Consider the following 12,027-nt stretch of genomic DNA (forward strand, 5'->3'; position numbering starts at 1 on the left):
AAGCCAAAACACTGACATGCTGAGGTTTGCAGCAAAGAGGAGGTTTATTCACAAGGCAGCCAAGCGAGGAAGTGACGTGACAATAGCTCTCAAATCCGCCTCCCCAAAGGCAAGGGGCTTGGGGTATCTATGGGATAAAGAATAAAGAAGCAGGGCAGTATGAGGCACGGGGAGCATGAGGAAAGGTGATTGGGAAAAGGTGTGCTCCTCATTGTTCTGAGCTGGCGTAACTAGGCTACGGGGCTCAGCACATTCTCAGGCTGTAGTTTTCGGCCCTCTGATGGCAGGAGGTCAAAAGGCACTGGGCCAGGTGGAAGATCGGTGGTCCTCTCCAGTCTTAACCAGCTCAGCCTAACTAGACACAGCTGATTCCAAGTTCCTGGACAGTACCCGGGGCAAACATCTTATTGCTTATGCTACGTGCTATTTGGAGGACGTGCAAGTGTTCAAGCTACCTTGAGGAGTGAAGACAGGATTTGACTAATCCTTACACATGGTTTCACCTCCAGATGAGCAGAAGAGGCCTGTAGGCTGAATCTGGCTCCTGGCACCTGGAATTGGAGGCAGATGGTTTAAAAACAGGCTCTCCCGCCCTCTGTGTTATCTTAGGTAGATAGACTATTGAACCTTCCTGTGCCTGTTTCTCCACCAGCAGCATGGGGACACTCAGAGTCCCTCTCTTGGGGGCTGTTATGGGGGTTCAGTGAGCTATAGATGCATGCACAGGCACACGGGAGACACCCAGTGTGTGTTAGCTTCATGCTTACTTTTTATTAGGAGACCAGTATTGTTAGAAGATTTCTGGTTTGGACAACAGATTAGATAGGTGGTCATTACTATAGTTTATGCAACAGCAATTCACATTACCATTTGCAAAAAAGCAGTTGGTTGTCCAACGGGGATTATAAACATCCATTTACCATGAGCTACTGAACAGATACTTTACACAGTAACTACTTCAAGTACTATTTAAGATCAATTCTCTATGTTGTCTTAAGCAGTTGTTAACCCCCAATTTCGTGAATAGTACCAAGTAAGTCACTTGAACATCAGCTAGAGCAATCTGTTATCACTTAGCAAGCCTAAAGCTATAGTTCAACAATTTTATTTACTGTTCTATGACAAAAATGACTCTCAACAGCTATGCCCTGGATAAGTAATCAGCTAAAGCTAGTTTGACTGACCAAATCTGATTTACTGAGTTAATAAGCCAGTTGATTTAGAAAGGTCTAATGCCTATTTCTCATCCATTCAGCATTCAACTGTTTCCCATGCCTAAAATGTCTTTTTTCCCATTCGTACATATCCAGATTCCTACTTCTGTGCCGTAGGGCTTGGCTGAACTACAACTGCCTTTAGTGACACTTTTCTCACCTGCACAATTGGAGATAATTTTAGTCTCCTCAAGACTCCCACGGGGTTACCTCTGTTGTGACACTTGACGATTTGGTGGCATATTTTACTTTATTTTATTTTAAATAGCCTTCCATTACTCCGTGCACATCAAACGGTAAATGCTTTCTCCTAGTAAACGTGTATAACGATTTTCTGAACTCTTCTGCTCTGGGCAAGATTCATAAATACACCAGGCAAACATAGTGAAAGAGGAGACAGTACTTGTGTTATATTCAGTTGGGTCTTGATACCTAAGTGTGACTCTTAACCAAGGATTATGCAGTAATTAAGGACACAGGTTAAAGTTGTTTAGAGTGTGTCCTAAAGTCTCCCTGGCAGAATTTAAATCTCTACTCTGGAAATTGTAGACCTGAGACAAATTACTTCCCTAAACTTCATTTCCTACATCTGAGAAAGATAATAGTATCTACCTTGTAGTAGACTGAATAGTACCATTGCCCCCAAATGTCCACCTTCTAATCCCCAGAACCTATGAATGTCACCTTAAATGGCAGAAGGGACTTTGCCAATGGGATGAAAGTAAGGGTTTTGAGATGGGGAGATTCTTCTGGACTACCTGGATGGACCCAGATGTAACCACTGGTGTTCTCGTAAGAGAGAGGCAGAGGGAGTGTTTACTCCAAAGAGAATGTGATGATGAAGTTGGGGTTGGATTGATGTGGCCAGAAGTCAAGGAATGCTGTCAAGGAAACAGATTCTCCCTTAGAGCCTCTAGAAGGTGGATGGACGGCCTTGTCAACTCCTGGTTCCAGCCCAGGGAAACTGGTTTTGGACCTCTGTCTTCCAGAACCATAAGAGAATGAGTGTGTTTTGTTTTACGCAAGCTCATTGGTAGTCATTTGTTACAGCAGCCATAGGGAACTAATGCGTACCTCATAGGAACTATTTCTCCAATGAAAATGTGTGACTGGAAACACACTTGGTGGCATGTCTGACACACGGTAGGTATGCTACTGTGGGTAGTTCTTGGAAAGTAAAGCCTTGGTTTTTGAGGAATCATCAAAACCAGTACAATGGTTGCCATGTTTCTCCTTGTTCATCCTGGTGACAAAGCTGTAGAGAGAGCTCCATCCTTTCCCACAGGACGCCCACCCCTAGTACTTACAGGGAAGAGGTTATGTCTCACTTCAGGCACCTTCCTCTTTCCCTTTCTGCTTTTTGTTTCATTAATCTTCATCCAGCTGGCCTTTCTAAGTTAAAAAAACAAAACAAAACAAAACCATTTCTCAATGGATTCAGATACTACCCCAAGTTAATATTCCAACCATGTTCTTGTTCTTCTGGGTCTCACCACCAGAAATTTCTGAGCTGAAATCCTCTCTAGTTTCTAGGATCAGTCACTTTCTAATTTCTCCCTTCTCAAGTTCAGAGTCTTGTCAGTTTAGTCCCTTCCCTAACCACAACATCTATTAAGGTGACACAGCAAAGTGATGAAAGTCTAGACGGTCTGGTTTTCATCCTGGGTTTCTGCCCGCTACTTACTGTGTGGCATTAGGCAAGCTATTCAACCCCCCTGGGCCTCAGTTTCCCCCCAAAAAGGTGAATATTATGAACATTACCTACCTATAGGGTTGCCATTATGAGGATTAAGTGAGTTAATATTTGCTAAGCACTTAGAATATTACTTGTTATAGTCTAAGCACTACAGTTGTGCTTGTTAGTAATAATAAATGCAATTCCAAGCGTATAACTTACTCAACTTTCTGTCATAACTTTGAAGTGTTGGTCTATCTGTTGGCCAGCGTTGCAGGGAAATGAGTCGAGGCATGGGCTGAGGCATTGCTACCAGTGCGTGGTGTGTTCCCAGAACTAGGAACAGCCGTGTGAAATAGGTAGTGGTTCTACTTGGAGACGGGGCAGACTGGAAAATGACAGCCCTGGAGGTGTGTCCATAGGTTTGGTGTCAGAGCTGCTGCCTGCTGAAGCACTGATGCCGGCCTGAGCCGTAAATGGGGGGGGGGGGGGCGCTGGGGAAAACAGGGGCAGAATGGAAAGGGAAAATAGGGGAAGAACGGAAAAAGATAGCCTAGGGAGGAGGTGTGGTGTCCATAGCTTCGGGGTCAGAGGTGCTGCCTGCTGCAGCACCGATGACACCCGAAGCCGTAGATGGGGGGCTGGGGAAAAGAGGGGCAGAATGGAAAGGGAAAACAGGGGAAGAACGGAAAACGAAAGCCCGGGAAGGTGGTGTGGTGTCCATAGCTTCGGGGTCAGAGGTGCTGCCGGGAGCAGCACCAATGACACCCGAAGCCGTAGATGGGGGGCTGGGGAAAAGAGGGGCAGAATGGAAAGGGAAAACAGGGGCAGAACGGAAAACGAAAGCCCGGGAAGGTGGTGTGGTGTCCATCGCTTCGGGGTCAGAGGTGCTGCCTGCAGCAGCACCAATGACACCCGAAGCCGTAAATGGGGTGCTGGGGAAAAGAGGGGCAGAATGGAAAGGGACAACAGGGGCAGAACGGAAAACGATAGCCCGGGACGGTGGTGTGGTGTCCATAGCTTCGGGGTCAGAGGTGCTGCCGGGAGCAGCACCAATGACACCCGAAGCCGTAAATGGGGTGCTGGGGAAAAGAGGGGCAGAATGGAAAGGGAAAACAGGGGCAGAACGGAAAACGAAAGCCCGGGAAGGTGGTGTGGTGTCCATAGCTTCGGGGTCAGAGGTGCTGCCGGGAGCAGCACCAATGACACCCGAAGCCGTAAATGGGGTGCTGGGGAAAAGAGGGGCAGAATGGAAAGGGACAACAGGGGCAGAACGGAAAACGAAAGCCCGGGAAGGTGGTGTGGTGTCCATAGCTTCGGGGTCAGAGGTGCTGCCTGCTGCAGCACCGATGACACCCGAAGCCGTAGATGGGGTGCTGGGGAAAAGAGGGGCAGAATGGAAAGGGACAACAGGGGCAGAACGGAAAACGAAAGCCCGGGAAGGTGGTGTGGTGTCCATAGCTTCGGGGTCAGAGGTGCTGCCTGCTGCAGCACCGATGACACCCGAAGCCGTAGATGGGGTGCTGGGGAAAAGAGGGGCAGAATGGAAAGGGAAAACAGGGGCAGAACGGAAAACGATAGCCTGGGAAGGAGGTGTGGTGTCCATCGCTTTGGGGTGAGATGGGCTGCCTGGCTGATCTGAGAAAAGCGAGTGAAAGTGGGAGAGCTTCTCCCTAGCTGCTAACTCTTCTCAAGGTCTAGCACGCACTGAACACTGGCCTGCCGGCTCAGCCTGGGTGTTGCCATTGCATTGTACGTGTCACAGAGCAAGGGCGGGCGGGTCAGGGGGTGGGCTGGGGGCCCCACACAAGCCCAGCCCCTGGAGAAACCCGGCCCGAGGGCAAAGAGCCCGAGCCCTTCTGGACTTTCTAGCGGCTGGGACTTGTCGCTGTGGGTGGCAGGTGTTTGGCACCGGATGGGCCACCATGCGGAGACTGTTGGGGACTGTGGAAGGCTTCTCCTCCAGAGCTCACGCTGCCTGGGCACCGGCTCTGCAGACCCCTCAGCCCTGGGTATGTATCGGCCAGCCCTTCCCCGCAACGGGGCCCAGAGGCCAGAGCCTGCCCAGAGCTGAGTGCAGGAGGCACCCAGAGCTTGCCAGGCTGTGGCCCGCCTCCTCCGTGGACCTCCCCAGCTTGTCCGCGAGCCCTGGAGACAGGAGCAGGAGCGCCTTCTCCAGGGCTGCTGAGCTGCCAGCATCACCGTGAGCCAGGCGGTGAAGGTTTCTGAGCAGGGGATGCAGAGCCCTGACCCGACTGGATGCTGCACCCCACGATGTCCCTTCCTGGCGGGTAGGTTCTTTCTTCACTTGTTTTTCGAAATTTGGTAAAAGAACATTTCAACCTTCGACTGTTCTTCAGGGTATACAGATGGTAGTGGCTTAGCCGGGATTCGAAGCAAGCCTGTGTGATTCCAGAGCTCGTGCTCTGGACTCTGGCGCCTCCTTATCATATATGCTTCATGTGTTACTTTTTCTTTTGTTTCTTGAAGTCCTTATGATACTTAGCCCTAAGTGCCATACCTGTAATGAACACATCCACTGCCCTGTAGGAGGTGTTCTTTTGTTCAACGCGTGAATTGGTCATCCACCACACTGGGTTCTAATCTCAGAAGATAGGTCAGGGACCACCAGTTGTCAGCATAGCACCATCCCACATTTCTGATTGAGGCTTGGAGCCTAGATTTTTCCCTTTGGTCTAGTTTGAAGGATCCAGGTATGTAAAGCTTATATTCTAGATAAATCATGGGCTATCCTGAAAGGAATTCATCAATGAATTATTCTGTATGGATTAGAAGCCAGTTTCTCTGGCCTTCCTGGAGTATATCCAGTAAGGCATCTCATTCATGTCTAGAAAGCAAATATATGATTTATTGCAACTTCAGCGTGGAGCGATGTATTGGTTTAAAATAAAGTACGAGCAACACAATTTGGTCATTGTGAGTATGCCGGCTGGGTCCACTCTTTACTACACATATGTAACTCTAGAGCTTCTTATGCCCCATAGAGGAGACATACTCTTGTGTGTCTAGGACAAGGGAAACATGTGTTGTTATTCAGGAGCTGGAAGCTACAGCATGACAGGAAAGAATTGAAAAATCCTGGTCTTGGTCTACACGTCACTTTACCTTGTCCGAATCTTGTTTCTTTGGCTTGCTTCATTGGAGTGTTTTCTCTCTCCTGGGACTGACATTGTGTGTTCTGTATCAGGCATGTGACATGTAGAAGTTTCAGAACCCAGAATCATATAGATCAGTAAAAATCTATATATTTTTGTTTAAAATCTATTTAAAATCACACTGGGCATAATTCATATATTCCAAAAGTAGTTTGACCCTCTGCTCATGAGATTCTTTTTATGGTATGTCGAAGCAAATTTGGACTTCCATCCCCAATAAACTTTGAGGTTGGAGGACACAAAAGCTTTTGCTCAGACCTAAATTCTGTCTGAAAAAAAAAAGGGTAACTATTATAAGCCCTTTCTAACCTCTCCAGGAGCAGAAATGATTTACAGCTATGGCATTGAACCATAATTTCTTGATCTCGTTTGAGAAGAGTTCAGTAAGAAACAGTGTCTTGATTTTTGTTCGTTGGTTCCCTGTTTTCTTGTCTTGCGTGCCAACAATCCACTGTAATACGTGAGTGAGTATGGCAGCAGGCTGAGTGTTCCCTGGAGCTCATTAAATGAACGTGTTTTCCTAAAATGACTTTTGTCTCCTTGTTTTCAGCCCCTCTTCCTTCCTCTGTCCTTTACTATAACCAGGGCTCAGCAAAAGCTGACTGGCTTTGTGCAGACCCTACTTAGGGTAGTCTTTTCTTCATTATTTTATTCATGGCCCCTCCATTTCATTGTTTGCCTTCTCGAAATGTGTTGAAATCTTTCTGTGGTTGATGACTTCCACAATGTCTTGGCTCTTATTGGTTGATTAATTTGGGTATTTCTACAGTTTTATTTAAACCTGGTTTCAGGAGGACCAGAAAGTAAATATATTTCCTAGTCTGCCATCTTGAGCTGAAAATCCCTGTGGATTTTAGCATCCAATGTTCCCATGGGTAAAAAACCCAACCTTGGCATCAATAGATGTACACTCAAGATTTCAGCTTTTCTTGAGCAATCACTAAGGATTTAATATGCGGTCACTTCTAATGGGAAAATAGTAACTATCTCATGGCGTTGATTTGAGGATTAACTTAGATAATGGACAAGAAAATGCTTGGTAAGGTTTTAAAATCTATAAAAAATGTTTTTTGTTATTATTTGATTTGTTGCTATTTCAACTTTAGCTGACAGTTGTTTGTGACCTTGCTTATGTGAGAAAATGCCTTCTGGTTTATTGTTTTGAAAGCCAGATTATATTTTTCAATAGCTCAATGGAAATGGCATCATTTGTGAAGTTGAAGGGTGAAGGCATAAATGTTTCTTGACATTTGAATCAACTATTGGTCTTCTGGGGCTTGTCCTTATTCTCCTGCAGTCTCTAATCAACATGGCATCCAGAGAGATCCTGTTAAAACGTAAGTCAGATCATGTCACTCCAGGCTCTTCAGTGGCTTCTTCACAGGAAAAGCAAAGTCCTCAAAGTGCCTCCACAGCCCTAGAAATCTGGGCCTCTGTTTCCTCTCTGACGGTTTCCTTCTCCTCTCCACTTTGCTCCCTCTGTTTTCCACACACTGACATCCTTTCTGCTCCTTGGATACTCCAAGCCCACTCTTGCCTCATTGCCTTTCCATCTGACTGTTCCCTCTGCTTGTACTATTCACTTCCCAGATATGCACCTTGCTCCCTCTCACAACCTTAGGTTCCCTCTTAAATTTTATCTTCCCCAGAAAGCCCTCAGTGATCACTTAGTTTCAGATCGCAGCCTCCTCCTACCAGCTAACAATCTCCATCCCCCTTCCCTGCTTGCTGTTTTTCTCCAGCACTTACCTGATATACTAGTTATTCTACCCATTTATTCAATTTTTATTTACGTATTTACACTTACGATTTTATATTTGCTTCTTTACTTTTGTCTCTCCCCTCAGCTCGAGAGAGGCTATATTCATCTGTGTTAATCACTGCTGTGTTTCCTGAACATGCCTAGAAAACATACTGAAGAAGGGTGCCTGAAATTTGGTAAGGGAGCCATCAGTTTTCTTGGCTGAATGAAGAAATATGCTCATAAATTAATGAACAAATCTCTGGGGTTTCTGAATTAAGGACTAATGGGAAGAGGAAGGCAAATGGTTGGGACAGGGTACTGCAAGAAGTAGTATTTGGAGTACTCTGATAGCTCTCCTAATAGATAACATTTTGTTCATTTAAATAGTTTTAACGAGAGAGCTGGGAACTAGGGACACACAGCATCGAGGTTTTATAATGCATTCTGTAGAGTTCTTTTCGAGTGTGTTCAAATATCATTGAAAATATATGCATGCATATAAACCTCTGTTACTTTATTTAGTGCTTTACAAGAGCCCCTCAAGGAAGGGGTAGTAGCAACTATCAGTATCCTTCCTTTATGATGAGCTTAATTTATTCAAAATTACATCCTAATTTATTTGTAACTGTGAAACTAGACTTAGTTATTTAGTAGACCCTCCCTAGAAACCTATGACGTTAATAAAACCAACAAAAATGTGTTCAGGTTCCAGTGATACACACACTACAGACTCAATTATGTGTCATCCATTTTAATGAAGGGAAGAAGTGATTTAACAAACACAGAGCAAACAAACAGAATATGAAGGTTTGTCCTCCATTAATATTAGTAATGGATAAAGTGGGCTCCAACGCCTTCAACGTAGCTTGAGACCCATCATCTCTGTGTCATGGGAAGGGGGATGCTCGGCCAGGATGTCTTTCTGTGTCACTGAGAAAATTTTCCGTAATGTATAACGATACTTACTGAAACGGATATGGGGCATTTGGGTAATTAGGAATCCGTTAGCATATTTTTCCGGAAGCCTTGACTACGAAACGAAGATAGTAGATTTGGACACTTGCAGCTATGCAGAAGTTGTTTGGGTATTCATCTTTATGCCGAATGAAGTAAGCTTATTTCATCTCTGCAGCTTCCCATATGCCATTTTCCCACCTCTGTTTTGTGTTTGCAAAGACTTTTAGAAATTAAAACTCAAGTTAAAAAGTGAGTGACGGGCTTCCCTGGTGGCTCAGTGGTTGAGAGTCCGCCTGCCGATGCAGGGGACACGGGTTCGTGCTCCGGTCCGGGAAGATCCCACATGCCGCGGAGCGGCTAGGCCCGTGAGCCATGGCCGCTGAGCCTGCGCTCCGCAACGGGAGAGGCCACAGCAGTGAGAGGCCCGTGTACCGCAAAAAAAAAAAAAAAAAAAAAAAAAAAAAAAAAAAGAGAAAAAGAAAGAAAAGAAAAGAGAGTGAGTGACAACTTAACTGATATATGGAATATTTTGCTGACTTAGAAGAGCATGCAGAATTAAATATGACCCAGTTGAAATGTTAATTTTATTTTAATGTGTATATTGGGGTGGAGTCTTAAAGGTGCCAGAAAACAAGCATTCACCCATCCTGTTTGGAACTGCAGCACACAGGCACCTTCAGTTACCAGTTCTGTTCATTCCACAGAATCATCTTGGGAAAACATACTGTGTTTTAGGTACCTGGTGTATATCTTAACCAGTTTGAAGAATTTCCCAAATACCTGTTAATATGTAGTTCTCCGATTCCAATCTTGCCACGTCCTGTACCAGTGACACAGCACATAGGAGTTTTATTTCTCTTTCTTTCTCTGGGTTGTTGAGAACCCAACGAAAGAACAATGGAATGGCATCAAAGAGATCAGGGTTCTTGACTCAGATTTACCAAAGAATAATAGTGTCCTCTTGGGAAAATTATAGTTGTTCTAGGCCCCTTTCCTTTTCTTTACTTTGACAGAGCTGCACTAGATGACCCCAAGTAACACTGCGCTCTTTGCAGTAGTAGCTTAGACGTTATTGGTTTTCTGAAACAAATGAAGACAGTGACACAGGAAACCGTGCAACATCTCTGTAACGATGTTTTCTTAGAGTTGCCTCCAGTTTTCAGATGATAAGATGGCTGAGCACAGAAGTAGGTGTTTTGACCAGAGGTTCCAGAGTAGATGGAACTGAACCACAAGTTTCCTTCATTCCTGAAGCTCACTTAGCCAAAACATAGGCTTCTGAATATTAAGCTGTAAAGCATATTATCAGTGTGCTTTAAAAGAAGCGGTTCTTCTAGGATTTCTAATTAATAGCAGGCGGTTTTGAAATTCTTAGAAGATCATCGAATTTTGTGAGATTTACAGCTCTATTTTCCTGTCAAGCAAGTTGTATCAGTGCCAGACAATCATCTGAGCTTCTGGATGCTTCTCTGAACCTCTTGAATTTTTCTTCTTGCTATCTGAAATTCATGCCAGATGAGCCTTTTTGTAGAGAGCGTGTACAGACTTGTCTATTTTCATATAAGAAAGCGATGCAGTGAGCCAGGTCGGGGGTTAAGCCCTCATTCTCAGAGTGGTATTGAGCTCCTGGTGAAATGTAATCCTCATTTCCTCAGAATAGAAAAGCAGTTATCTCACGTTTTTAATGCCATTAACTCTTTATACATTTATGTATAATACATATATGTATTGTACCTACGAGGTGTGCTCTCTTTGGGAAGTACAAAGCTATTTGAGACGTAAGTTGTTCATTTTTTTGTTTTCCCACAAATACTGTGACCCTTTGAGCAGGAAGGTCTATGTTTTACTAACATCTAGAACAAGCAGCTAACACGGTGTCTAAGATGTAGTCAATAAATATGAAATAGGTAAATGAACACATTTTTAAGGAAGGGCCAGGGCATGAACAAATAGAAAATTTTCATTTTCGGTCACAAAGCCACAACAGACATAAAAATGATACAGACAACAAGTGCTACGGTCATTCAAAGAAGGCATAGAATTGAAACAACAAGGATCTCCCCTATGGCACAGGGAACTGTACTCAATATTTTGTAATAACTTATAAGGGAAAAGAATCTGAAAACGGGAATCAGTGCGCCGTACACCTGAAACGGACACGACATTGTAAATCAACTATATTTCAATTAAAAAACAAACAAGCAGACAACAGCAACAACAAAAAACCAAAGAGGTCATAGAAGTTCTTATGAGATTCCAGAAGAGAAGAGAAGCCAAATGAGGACGGGAGAGGCGGCTTTTGAATCAGTTCAGAGGAGAAGTCACAGAGGAACTAGTCATTGATCTGAACTTGAGATTAAGATTAAGATGAATTAATCTGAATTAATTAAGATTGCAACACAGGGATATTACAGATGAAGGTAATCACATAAACTTACTATACTGAAACTTGCAGAGGTTATGAGTGTTGCTCAAGATCCCAAAGCAAGTGCATTGTGGAATCAGAATTTTAAGTGAGGCCTAATGAACTAAAAACAAACCAACACAGAAACAAGCCCTTCCTGTGACACCACGTTGCCTTTGAAGTCGTTTTTTTTGGTGGGTTGGCAGAAACTGGTTCCAGTGTTTCTTGCAGGAATGACTGGCCATAGGACTGGGCGTCGTAGCTTCCTGCCAGGCGGCCGAAGGTCGCAGGCAGGTGGGTCACTGGGACACACGCGGAGGGGCTCCTGGCCGGCCCCCTGGCCGCTCAGTGCCCCTGCCCCAGAGCGGGGGTGGGGGCCTCAAAGCAGCCTTGTCTGAGTCCCCTGCCACTAGAGAGAGTATTGGCCCAACACTTGTAGAAAACGGGGACCTTGCTGGCAGTTCAGTGGAGGGACACAAATAAATCTTTGCCGACTTTCTGCTGAAGCTCACGAGGGTTCACTCCTAAGCCTCTTACAAGGCCAGCTGCCGAGGCTGCGAGAGATGAGTCAGGGCTCTCCCTCCACCACGGGGAGATCGCTGGTTAAAGCGCTCACGAGGGAGTGAACCGCGTGTCCGCACCGACACGCATGGGCAGACCTCGTCGATGCCTTCTGTCCGGGGTATGAAGCCCTCTCCTGCCTCTTCCAGGCTCTCTAGAAAGCATGTGCAGAGCCTCCCACTCCACCCTCGGACTCCGTGGGCCACAGCTGGAGGGACCAGCCAAGGAGCCGTGGCAGGAGGAGGCCAGAGGGCAGTGGGCCTCGGCCGGAGCCCGTCAGTCGGTCCCCATTCACA

The sequence above is a fragment of the Delphinapterus leucas genome, unplaced genomic scaffold (assembly GCF_059928025.1).
Source record: "Delphinapterus leucas isolate spDelLeu-1000000601 "Yukka" unplaced genomic scaffold, BTC_Dleu_Yukka2 spDelLeu_asBTCV2_sq62, whole genome shotgun sequence".
Classification (NCBI taxonomy): domain Eukaryota; kingdom Metazoa; phylum Chordata; class Mammalia; order Artiodactyla; family Monodontidae; genus Delphinapterus; species Delphinapterus leucas.